The following is an 11,460-nucleotide window of genomic DNA, read 5'->3' as shown; positions in this document are numbered from 1 at the left end:
ATAAATGCCCTTTGCCTGGGAGGAGCTTTCTAACTCAGTTTATAGATGAGGACTTTATGGTCCTGAGAGGGAAAGGGATTTCCCATGGGGCACCTAGGAACATGGCAGAATGTCTAGGACAAGAAGCCAGTTCTGCTGGCTCTCAATTCTGGGTTCTTCCAGGCATCTCTCATTAGCACCTTGGACAATCTATGGATTACCAGCACCCACTCACTAGCACCCCTGAACAAGGAGGCAGCACGATGTCAAAAAGGGACCTGGAAGGAATAAGTTATGATGAGCACCAAGCACAGACCGTGGCTGCCCCAGAACTCTGATGGAAAGGGAGGCAGGACCGGCCTGCAGGGATGGGGCACTGTTCACCTGCGAGGGCTCCAGGGAGAAGTGCAGGTCCTCTGAGATGTCAGTGCTCAGGTTCTGGACCAAAGTCTTCACAAAAGACTCGTTCACTATGTTCACCGAACTCTGCTCCACCACGTGGGCTTCATAGTCTAGCCAGTATCTGCAAAGGACCAAGGGCCAGGGGAGAGGGTAGGCTGTTATAGGCAGAGTGACGCACTGCCCTGGCTCCCAGCTTGAGTGACAGGAGGGGAGAAACCATGGGCAGCAAACATCAGTTTTTGGGGGAGAGAGGGACCATCCAGGAGACCAAGGGGCAGGCGTGGGGTTGCTATAAGAGGAAGGAGGTGGCTTGGGAGCAATGCTAGTGGGTCCTGTCCCTCCCTGTGAGGGCTTTCATCAGTGGCATGCCTGAGACTATCAGCCCCTTTACTGAAGTCTTTCTTACCGAGTTACCTAACACTGCTATACCAGAATACCACAGGTAGATGGTGCTAACACACAGAAACATATTCTCTTACAGTTTGGGGAGCTAGAAGCTTGAATTTGGGGTGCCCAGCGGTAGGAGAAGGCTTGCTCTCTCTGTCAGTTCTGGGAGAATGTTCTTGTCATGACTCTCCCAAGAGTCTAGCTGTTTCCCAGCACAGGGACACTGGGTTCAAAGAATGTGCTCTGTCTGATCCCAGTTCTTCCTTTGTTGTAGTAGCATGTCCCTCTATCTCTCTACTCATGTCTCTGCTTTGTAAAATAAAAGGTCATTCACTCCACGCCCCCAGAAACACCCCTTGTATCCAGGCAAGACTGTGCCCTGAGTAAGATGTTGTATCCCTCCCGAATCCTTTCTCATCTGATTGGCTGATTGCATCAGACCCCATGATGAGGAAAGGTCATTACATAACTCTAGAATCGCATCGTTCCAAGGCTGCCATTGAGAATCATGGACAGGCCAAATTGAGATAAATATTTTTGGAGACAAAATTTAATTCATGGCAAGAGCCAAATGAATTGTGGAGATTCGGCCTCTGACCACTGGGCGTGTCTGAGAAAGAGCTGGTTGTAGAGCAAGACAGAACACACTAGCTAACTGGCACTCACTTCACTGCCGTCGTCTTTGTTCCCTGCCATCGGGTTGATTCCAACTCACAGCAATCCTCTAGGGCAGAGTAGAGCTGCCCCGTGGGGTTCCTAAACCGTTATCTTTACGGGGAGCAGCCTGTCAGGTCTTTTCTGCCACCCAGAGACTGGTGGGTGGAAAGTCTCTGGCTGTCAGCTGAGCACTTAGCTACTGCCCACCAAGGCTCCTTAGCTAGAATGTCAGGGAGAGGCACGTGCATGAGTGCTCTCCGTGGTGCTGAAACCTCCCGGTGCCCCTGGGCACCACTCGGTTCTCTTTCCCTGGGATTCTGAGCACCGCTGCCTAACCGCCCCCTAACAATTCTGAGCAAGTGTACTGTGCTGTAGTGCTTATGAGTTGGGCTGAGTTTGAAACCACCACCAGCTCAGGAGAAAACTTGGGCTTTCTACCCTGGTAAGCAGTGACAGTCTCGGAAACCCGTCAAGTCAGCATCGGAAGAGCAAGGTAATGGGATGGAGCAGAGGAGAGTGAGAGGGCAGTAGAAATAGGCACAACTAGGCCAAGGCTGTTGGAAAGAAGTAGCCAGGGAGGGTTGTTGTTGTTTGTGTGTGGTGTAGTGAGTTACTTGATATCATGTACTCATGGGAGAAAGAGGAGGGTTTCTAATCCCGCAAAGAGTTACAGTCTTGGAAACCCACAGGGGCAGTTCTACTCTGTCCTATAGACAGAGTTCTACTATGTCCTCTTTTTTTTGAGCTTATGCAAGGGTGTTTAGTAAAGACTGTTTTGTCCCAAAGGGTGAGGGAAGGCACAGAGGGACATCAGAAGACAGAGAAGCCACAGGCTAAGACCACATGTGTAAACAGTCCCGAGTGTGAACATGCACACCCGAGCCAGGCCTGCCCAGCAGATAAGAGAGGTGCCTGGAGCCCACACAGTCAGGGGACAAGGATGGCAGTGCCAGGAGCCCTTGGAGAACTGACTGGGCCAGGCAGGGCAGCTGTCACAAGATGTGGCAACTGGCTCGAGTGTATGTACACACACACACACACACACACACTACCGCCTTCACCACCACCACCCCCATTGGTTTGGTTTGGTAACGTTCCTGTGGTACAAACAAGCTCCCCTGGAGTGTTCATGTCACAATGGTGTCTGCTGGGTCCCCTTTCTACTGGGATGTCAGTCCTGTGAAGCTGGGCCCTGTCTGCTTCCAGCAGGAAGGCCCAGGAAGCATGCAGGAGCCCCTGTACCCACCTGGGAAAGCTGCCCCTGGGGCGGGCTCCTCTGGAAATGGACTGGCTGGCAGTGAGGGAGCTGTGCTCTTCGTAGCATCTAACAAACGACTGGGTAAGACTGTGCAGAGGTGAGAGGGAGTTGGAGAGTTCGCTGAAAGGCTAGAGAAGTCGACTGAATACCAACTAGGAGAAAAGGTTGAACAAAAACAGCCAGAGAGAAGCTAGATGGGAGACATGCCAGCTGGTCTGACTCAGCTTGCCCACAATCAGCCTGGTTTTGCTCAGGACCACCACGAGCACCCACACTGGCGGCCGACGACAAGAAAAGTGGGATTTTCTTGCTGCCCACACTCTCCTAGAGGAATGGCCAGCCCCAGCCTCATCCGCCTAGGGGTGAGTCACACACCCCTGCACATCCCTGCTCTGCCCGAGGTCAGAGCCTTACCCTTGTGGGCTGGCTCCTGGTGCATCACTTCCATGTCTGGCGGCACAGGAGCACCAGAACAGCGAAGGTGCAGTGCCCCGGGTGGGCACGAACTTCTTCCCTAACCACTTGGTTTACCCCTAGTTGCCCTCTGAACTGAAAGAGTTCTTCCTGGGATCAAGCACCTTGACCTCAGCCATGATCTGAGCTGCATGAAATGCTTCCAGGTCAGGTCGCTGACCCCATATAACATCTAGGCAGCAGAAAGTCCATCAAAGGAGGAATCCCTAGCCCTGACCCCATGAGCTTCTTGGCTGGCAGAGGGTGTGAACTGTGCCACGTAGCCCGCCCTCCACAGTCTTCTCTTCTCTAGGTCCTGCCTCTGCCCCAGATTTCTCCCTTTCTCTTCTTGCTTTGCTTGTTATCCTTTCTTTCACAGCTTTCCTCTGTTCTGTGTTTACATTTTTCTTTTCCTTCTCTTTCTTTCCTCTTAACTATTCTCATTTCTTTTTCACCTCCCTAGCTTTGCTTGTTGTATCCTGTCTTCTTTCTATTCTCTTTCTCAGCCCCTGTTCACTTTCCTCTTCTTTGCTTATGTGTAGCCGTGAGTTCATTTTTTCTTGCTGTAGGTTCCCTGAACTATTATCCTGCTTATTTTTATTTTATTTTATCTCTTTGTTGCTGTTGCTCCCCTACTTGTCCTACCCAACAGGATACAGCAACTAAAACCGAATGGCTCAGCCACACGCCTACCTCCTGAAGGCAACACCTGCTGGCTGAGGGCCACTCCCCACCCTAAATGATCATCAACAGAGAGCAGCCAAACCCACCTCCACTGTGAGCAGCAAACAGAGAACCGTGCACACACCCACGTTCTGTGTCACACCAATCAGGACCCAGGTGATGAGCAGCCACAGTTTCGGCAGTATACAGTCATTAACTAATTACATAGACCACAACACTACATTGTTTTGGTAATAACAGACAATTTCAGTCCTCGTGGAGAAACAAGACAGCGTGGTTTGTGCAAGTGACTAAATATAGAGCTAGAAGACATTTCTCAGGAAGGAATGGGATTGGAACTACGGACAAGAAAGTCAAAAGAATGGTATTTAGATTCTTTCAACAGGTTGAGAGAAAGATTGGGGGAAATTCAGGCAAAAGCAAGGAAAAACAGGGGGACTTTAGAAGAATTCAGGAAAACATTTCAAGAACAATCATACAAAATAAATGAAAAATTGGAAAGCACATAAAAACAGCAAATAGAAATCCAAAAGATTAATACTAAGATTTCAGAAATAATGTGTTGAAAGAATAAAGAAATAGAATTGAATTAATGGAAGGTTGAATTAGTGAGTTTAACAACAAGTCTTCAAGTACTAATACGCTAAAGAAACAATCAGTAAAAGAACAAAAACGCAAAGAAAACCTAAGAATTATGTGGGACACCATCAAGAAGAGTATTTTACACAAGACTGGACTTTCAGAACAAGAAGAGACAACAAAAAGAACAGAGACAATTGAGTTGTTGGAAGAAGACTTCACTAACATCATGAAAGACAAGAAGATATGAATTCAAGCAACTAAACAGAACCCCAAACAGGATAGGAGCCAAAGGAACATCACAAAGACACATCGTAATCAAACTTCCCAAAACAAAAGATAAGGCAAGAACCCCAAGGGCAGCCCAGAAAGTAAGAAAAGTTACCTCTAAGAAGAACCAGTAAAAGTCAGCTCTGATTCCCAGCAGAAATAATGCAGGCAAGAAGGCAATGGGGGGAAATATTTATATATCTCTCTCCAAAGAAAATAATTTCCCACCAAGAATCTTATACCAGCAAAAGTGCCCTTCAAATATGATAGTGAACTTCGGACATTTCCAGATAAATATAAATTAGAGGAAGTTGTAAAAATAAGACCAACCTTACAAGAACTACGAAGGGGAATTCTTTAGACAGAGAACCAAAAACAGTAGACAACAACCCGAGGTTAGCATATTGGACAACAGCACCCAGAACTCAATCTAGACAGAGAAATACCTAAAGTAAAACAAGCACACAAGACTGAAAATAGCAGACCAGAGATATCAGCTTGTCATGAAGACAATTTCAAAGAAAAGAACAGGAATCATGTAGCTAGTTACAGAACCTTCAAATAGAAAGGATGTGAAGTAGATTTCAAGATAAAATAGACTGCTTCAAACGGGGAAGAAATGAATAAATTACAGTTATCTCAAAGAAAATGAATAAACTCATCAAAACTTAAGAGGGAAATCAAAGATTTACTAAGCACTCCAACAACAATGAAGAAAATGACACACACACAAACTTAACTCAACAAAGAAAATATGTGGACTAATAAGACAATCAATTCATACCTATTAATAGTTATGCTGAATGTAAATGGGTTAAATGCACCTGTCAAGAGATAGGGAGTACCAGGGTGGTCAGGAAACAGGACCCATCAGTGTGCTGTCTACAAGAGACACACCTTAGGCACACAGACAACAATAGACTAAAATATATCAAGCTAAATGCTATATTGTAAAAGCAGGAGTAGCAATATTAATTTCCAGTGAAATAGACTTTAAGGCAAAATCCAGCATAGAAACAAAGAAGGCATCATATAATGATTAAGGGTCAAGTGAACAAGAGGATATGACAATAATAAGTATTTATGCACCCAAAGAAAGTGCCTCAAAATATATTCGTCAAATTCTTAGGCAATTGAAGCGAGAAATAGACAGCTCTACAATAATAGTAGAAGACTTTAATACACTAGATGAATATAACTAGAAAGAAACTCAACAAAAGACACAAAAGAACTAAACACAACCAACCTGACCTCATAAATATACACAACACTACACCCAACAACAGCACAATACATGTTCTTTTCCAGCACTCATGAAACATCCTCCAGAATAGACCATCTGTTAAGCCACAAAGCCAGGCTAAATAAATTTAAATACATTTAAATAAATTTAAATACATTTAGATATTAGAAATCATCTTCTGAGAGGACAATGCTAGAGAGTTAGAAATCAACAGTAGGAAGATCAAAGGGGGTAAAACCAAAAAAAATCTTTAAAAACTATGGGATAACAGAGGAAATTAAAAAATCCTTGAATGAAACAAGAATGAAAACGTGGCATACCAAAACCTTTGAGACAAAATGAAAGCAGTGCTCCCAGGGCAATTTGTATCCGTAAATACATCCATCAAGAAAGAGGAACGATCCAAAATCAACGACTTAAGCCAACACCTCCAACAATTAGGAAAAGAACATCAGACTAAGACTACAATTACCAGAAGGAAGTAATCAAGATCAGTACAGAAATAAGCAATAGGAAGAATCAACGAGACAAGGAGGTGTCTCTGTGAAAGGATAGCACTGACAACTACAGCCAAGGGAAGAAGGAGCGGATGCAGATAATTTGATGAGAAATGAAGGCGCGGCATCACAGCAGGACAAACAGAAATAAGAAGGACAGCAGCATACTATGAAGGGGATGAGGAGAGCATCAATTACTGGGAGATTTGATCCCACCTTGGAGGAAGAAGCTACTGAAAACCTTGTGCATGGCATGGGAACGTTCTCAGACACTGGTCCGAAGAGAAATATGTAGATGAACAGAGCAGAATTGAGAATCCAGAATTAAATCCATCCACCTAAGGACCACCGGTCTTTGACAAAAAGCTGAAACACATTAAGTGGGGGGAGAGCTCGTCTCTTTAACAAGCGGTGTTGGAAAAACCAGATATCCATTTTCAAATGAATGGAATAGGACCTCTGTCTTACACCAGATACAAACCTGAGTCCCAGGTGGATCAAGATCTAACTGTAAATTTTAGGTCTATAAAGATCATCAATTTTAAAAAGTAGGGGCAAACTTGAGGGCCCTGCTACGTGGCACGAATAATAAACATAATAAAAATATTTTTAAAAAACACACATACACAGCAGAAGACAAACTAGATTACTCGGACCTCTCGGCCTCCTAAAACTTAGACACGACTGTGGATCCAAAGACGTCAACCGAAAAAGTGAAACCAGAGCCCACAGACCAGGCAAAGCGTTTGGCAATGACAAGTCAGATAAGGGACGAGTCTATCCGTTATAGAAAACTATCAATGGCTCCATCACAAATAGATAAGTGGGCAGAGGACATGGACGCCTCAGAAAAGAAGACACTCACTCAGGCTGTCAACAAACCTGAAGGCAGGCTCATACGCATGAGCCATTGGAGAGATGCAAATCAAAACGGTGTGATGTCACCGCACCCCGGCAATCATGGCACACGCCGGTGAGGATGAGCAGAGACTCGGACCCTCCGGCACTGATGGGGGGGGGGGGCGGCCAGGAGAACAAACAATGCTTTTTGTGGGAAACAGAAGGACTTCTCCCAACTTGTCTCCCCCAAATATATGCCAGACTTAGCTTGAGAATGACTGTACACTTTGGAGGTCATCAGGAGTAGATTAGGGGTCATTCTCCCTAAGAGCTATCAGACATCTGGAACAAGTAAACACCACTGTTTATCCCACAACAAGTAGGGCTCACTCCCTTCTGATAAGGATAGTAGTTGTCTGTTTCCTTGTAGGAGACACCAGAGAGGTCAAACCCGCCCAAGGATGACCAAGGTTAGGCTGCCATTATGAATCTAGGGTCCGCCATCTTGTCACATGTATAACCCTAGACCTTCCCATTCCTATGGGCACACCCCTAGCTCATCCCCTTCCTGTTATGCTTATGCCTATCATAGAGCCTCTTCTAACAATGTGTATGCCTATTGTACACCCCCTTCCTGTGACGTATGTCTTCCCCTGTAATTAGGGGGCTTGCACATCCCCAGAGAGGGATAGAAGTTTGAGAAGCATTAAAGTTGTGCTGACTCCCTCCACGCGGACCACCAAGTGGGGCTGAGGTGAGCAATGCTACCATGAATTGCATCTGACTCCATTACTTGACTCCATCTTTTAACTCTCATGCTCTCTATGACTTTACTATAATCTCTACTTATTATCGCTGTGCAATTGTGCCTACTGGACCTGTGATGTTTTGTGGGGTCCCCTCTCCCCTTTAACCCCACAACTTGTCTCGGAAGAAGTGTTGTCAGGATGCGCCTTAGAAGTGATGATGGCGAGACTGTTTCTCATGTACTGTGAGAGACTAGTCCCTGGCGAAGAACATCAAGCTTGGCAAAGTAGAGGGTCAGCCAAAAGGAGATAAAAGCCTCAAGAGCTGGACCGGCATGGTGGCTACAACAATGAACTCAAACATCATGACCGTGAGGACTGGCCAGTCTCATGACCGTACAGAGGGTTGCTATAAATTGGTACCAATTTGATGGCACATAGCAACGACAACAGACAACACCACCTCATGGGGTTGTTGTAAGATAGAAGAGATAAGCCAAGGCATGTGGCACATCTCGTAACTGATGGAGTGTGGAGCAGATTCGTGGGACCCTAGCCTTTTCTAAGACAGCCTTGTCACAAGGCAGCCCTAAGAGAAGCACCTTGAAGGGCCTTTTGGAGCTAGAAGCCACCAGAACAGCTGTGACTGAAGATGGGAGTGTTGTCAGGTCTCTGAACATTTCACTGCCCTACTACCAATCTCGAGAGCAGAGGATTGTCACCCACTTATTTAACAAAGAGTTATTGAGTGTTTTCCATAAGGAGCCTTGCTGGCACGACAGTCCTGCTCTCCTGCTTCCCCAGAAGTGCCACAGAGCAAAGACCTGGCAGTCGACAGTCAAGAAAGTCCCAGGAGGCAGTCTACTATCTGAGAATTGGCGAGACAGCACCTGACAGGTTGTTGCTTAAGGAGCCAAGTGCTGTTCTGGGTGTCCCTGAAGAATGATGGGCAACGCTGATCGGAATGAAGTGGAGGAGAGAGAGGTAGGGTGATTTGGGAGCTGACTCATGAAGATACTGTATCTTACACTCCTCCTTCCTGCCTGTCCACATCTCGTCAGTCTCTTGGTCTCAGTGATCTCACACACAGTCCTCATGCTTACGCTGACCACCTGACCACGTCTCCTTCTGTATCACCAACCCAGGAGCCGGGGCAATCTTTCTAAAGTGGCAAGTAGACTGCTCTTCGTCTCCTAAAAAAAAAGTCCACACATTTCCCTCTGCCTTGCATTGGTATTTTTTAAAAATCCAGATCCGTTGGTTCCTATTTATTTTTCTAGACCTATCCCCACCCATGTGGGCCCCCTGAAAGCGCCCTCTCTCACAGCTCAGAACACTGTAGCTCTACCCTCAGCTCTCTCTAGATTTTGCTTCCTGGACCCCCCATTGCCAGGGTACAACTGGAAATTGCCTATGCCGTCCCTCTTCGAAGACCTTGCATGGTTTGCCTCCTTTCTTGGGGGAAGCAAGACAGGCTTCCTTCTCTGGACGCAGCTGGACCACTGACTATCCTCCTATCTAGGTCTATCTCACTCTGAATCATCAACATTTGGGCCTACATCTGTCCCCCTTCAGTTCCAAGGCAGAGCTGAGTCATCTCTGTGTCCTGAGCCAGCAGGGCCCCTGGGTGTCCCACAAGGTGGCCGGCGGGGATGATGACGCAATCCCCTTCCTGGCTGCTTCTGCTTCCCTGCAGCCTCAGGTTTTTGCCCCAGTTCCAAGGACCTCCTCACCTCTGCAGCTTCTCTGAACTGCAGGGTTCATCCTCCAGCCCACACTTCTTGAAGCACTTGCCGATGCTGTTGATGCTGAAGGAGTCATATAGGTTGTCACTGATCCGCAGGCAGACAAGTCTTGACTCCTCTTTCAGAACCGTGGTGTTTGTCGCACCTGAGGGAGGAATAGCAGTGGTGGAACTGGGCTCTTGGTCAGAGGAGGGGAGCAGAGATTGTGATTGGGCTTGGGCTCCCGACCCTGGTGATGTGGCTGGTAGTGTGTATTTGAGCTGGCTTCCTACCCAGAGCCTGGTCTCGATTTCCAAGGTGGAAGGAGATACTGCCTCCCTCTCATAGTGGGATACTTTGGGGAAAGAATGTATAAAGAGCTTGGCTTGATCACCTCCTCCAGGAAGCCTTCTTGGATTTCGTGAGTGTCCCATAGCAGACTTCCCAAAGCCCTCACATCTGTGGCTGTAGGGTCTAACTCTTGGGTGTATGTTGTCCTGTTGGCCTCATTCTCCAGCATGCACATTATGACTCTCACCACGATTTCCTGAAGTGGGGAGAGAACACATTCGATCAAGGCCCCTAGGGCACAACAACTTGGCGAAGGTCACTTGGTCAAGCTAATTGGAGGCTCCTCTAGGACCAGAGACCAGCTTTCATGACTTCTGGTCCAACTGTCACTCACCCGGTAAAGGGGACGGAGTCAGGGCTGTAAGTTACTTCCTAGCTATGGGCCTGGTGTTCTCTGAGGCTCCCTCGTCTGATCTGAAAATAGGGTTAATGATACCTTCATTGCAAATTCTGAGGCCTAAAAAGAAGGACAAAACCCACTGTGGGTGTTCAAAGAACCATTACTACTCATTCCAGGAGTTGAGAATCTCCTGGTTAAAATAATTCGTAAATCTATGATGGACCTGTCTGCGAGTCCACATGCTGTCTGTCTCTCAACCCGTCAGCACATGCATGGAGGTTTCTGAAATGTCAAACAGCACATGAGGACATCATGAACAGTAAGATGCTCTGCCTGCAGCCCCCAGGCTATCCTCCTGTGCAAACCATCTTTCACAGCCAAGTGCACGACCTTCCAGGAGCTCCGGTGGTGTTGTGGGTTATGAATTGGGCTGCTACTGTGCAAGGTCAGTAGTTGAAAACCCACAGCTGATCTTTGGGACATCAATGAGGTTTGTACTCCCGGAAAGAGTTAGAGTCTCAGAAACCCACAGAGGTACTTCTGCCCTGTCCTACTAGGCGACGATGAGTCAGCATCGACTTAACGGCCGTCAGTTTTTTAAGTTCTGCACAGCCTTCTGGAAATTTGCTAACCTGGCACAGGTATTGGTAGGTAGGTTGTTTTAAGGTTTACATGAATGGAGTCCATTTGCCACAGATCCCATATATCTGAAGGAGCTCTCCCCCTCTGTGCACCACCTTATTCTTTAAGCAGTTGGGTGCCATTCCATTTGATGGGTATTGCAACACTTTTCAACAGGTGTCCTATTGATGGACAATGACATGGGTTTGGTTGTTGTTGTTTTGCTTGCTTTTTGCTACTTGGACGCTGTGTGGTAGTTACATAGTTTCATGTCAACTTGATCTATAAAAGTGTAGGGGTGTAGAGGGTCAGCCAAAAGGAGATAAAAGCCTCAAGAGCTGGACCGGCATGGTGGCTACAACAATGAACTCAAACATCATGACCGTGAGGACTGGCCAGTCTCATGACCGTACAGAGGGTTGCTATAAA

General features: G+C 46.7%; 1 protein-coding gene across 1 annotated transcript in view; it reads right to left on the bottom strand.

Moving 5' to 3' along the window:
• The window catches only part of ADGRG3 (adhesion G protein-coupled receptor G3), a 19,701-nt gene extending 9,838 nt beyond the window's left edge, over positions 1-9,863 (bottom strand). Inside the window, exons 1-2 of the mRNA XM_004704872.2 lie at positions 9,729-9,863; positions 364-502 (exon numbers count right to left, since the gene is read on the bottom strand). The gene's annotated coding sequence lies outside the window, so the exon portion shown is untranslated. The remainder of the gene's footprint in view (positions 1-363; positions 503-9,728) is intronic.
• Between the last annotated feature and the right edge of the window lie 1,597 nt (positions 9,864-11,460).

The sequence above is a fragment of the Echinops telfairi genome, unplaced genomic scaffold (assembly GCF_000313985.2).
Source record: "Echinops telfairi isolate 266 unplaced genomic scaffold, ASM31398v2 ScPeMD7_2291;HRSCAF=2852, whole genome shotgun sequence".
Taxonomy (NCBI): domain Eukaryota; kingdom Metazoa; phylum Chordata; class Mammalia; order Afrosoricida; family Tenrecidae; genus Echinops; species Echinops telfairi.
The sequence above is the reverse complement of the archived record's forward strand: the minus strand, read 5'-3'. Positions and strand labels throughout refer to the sequence as shown.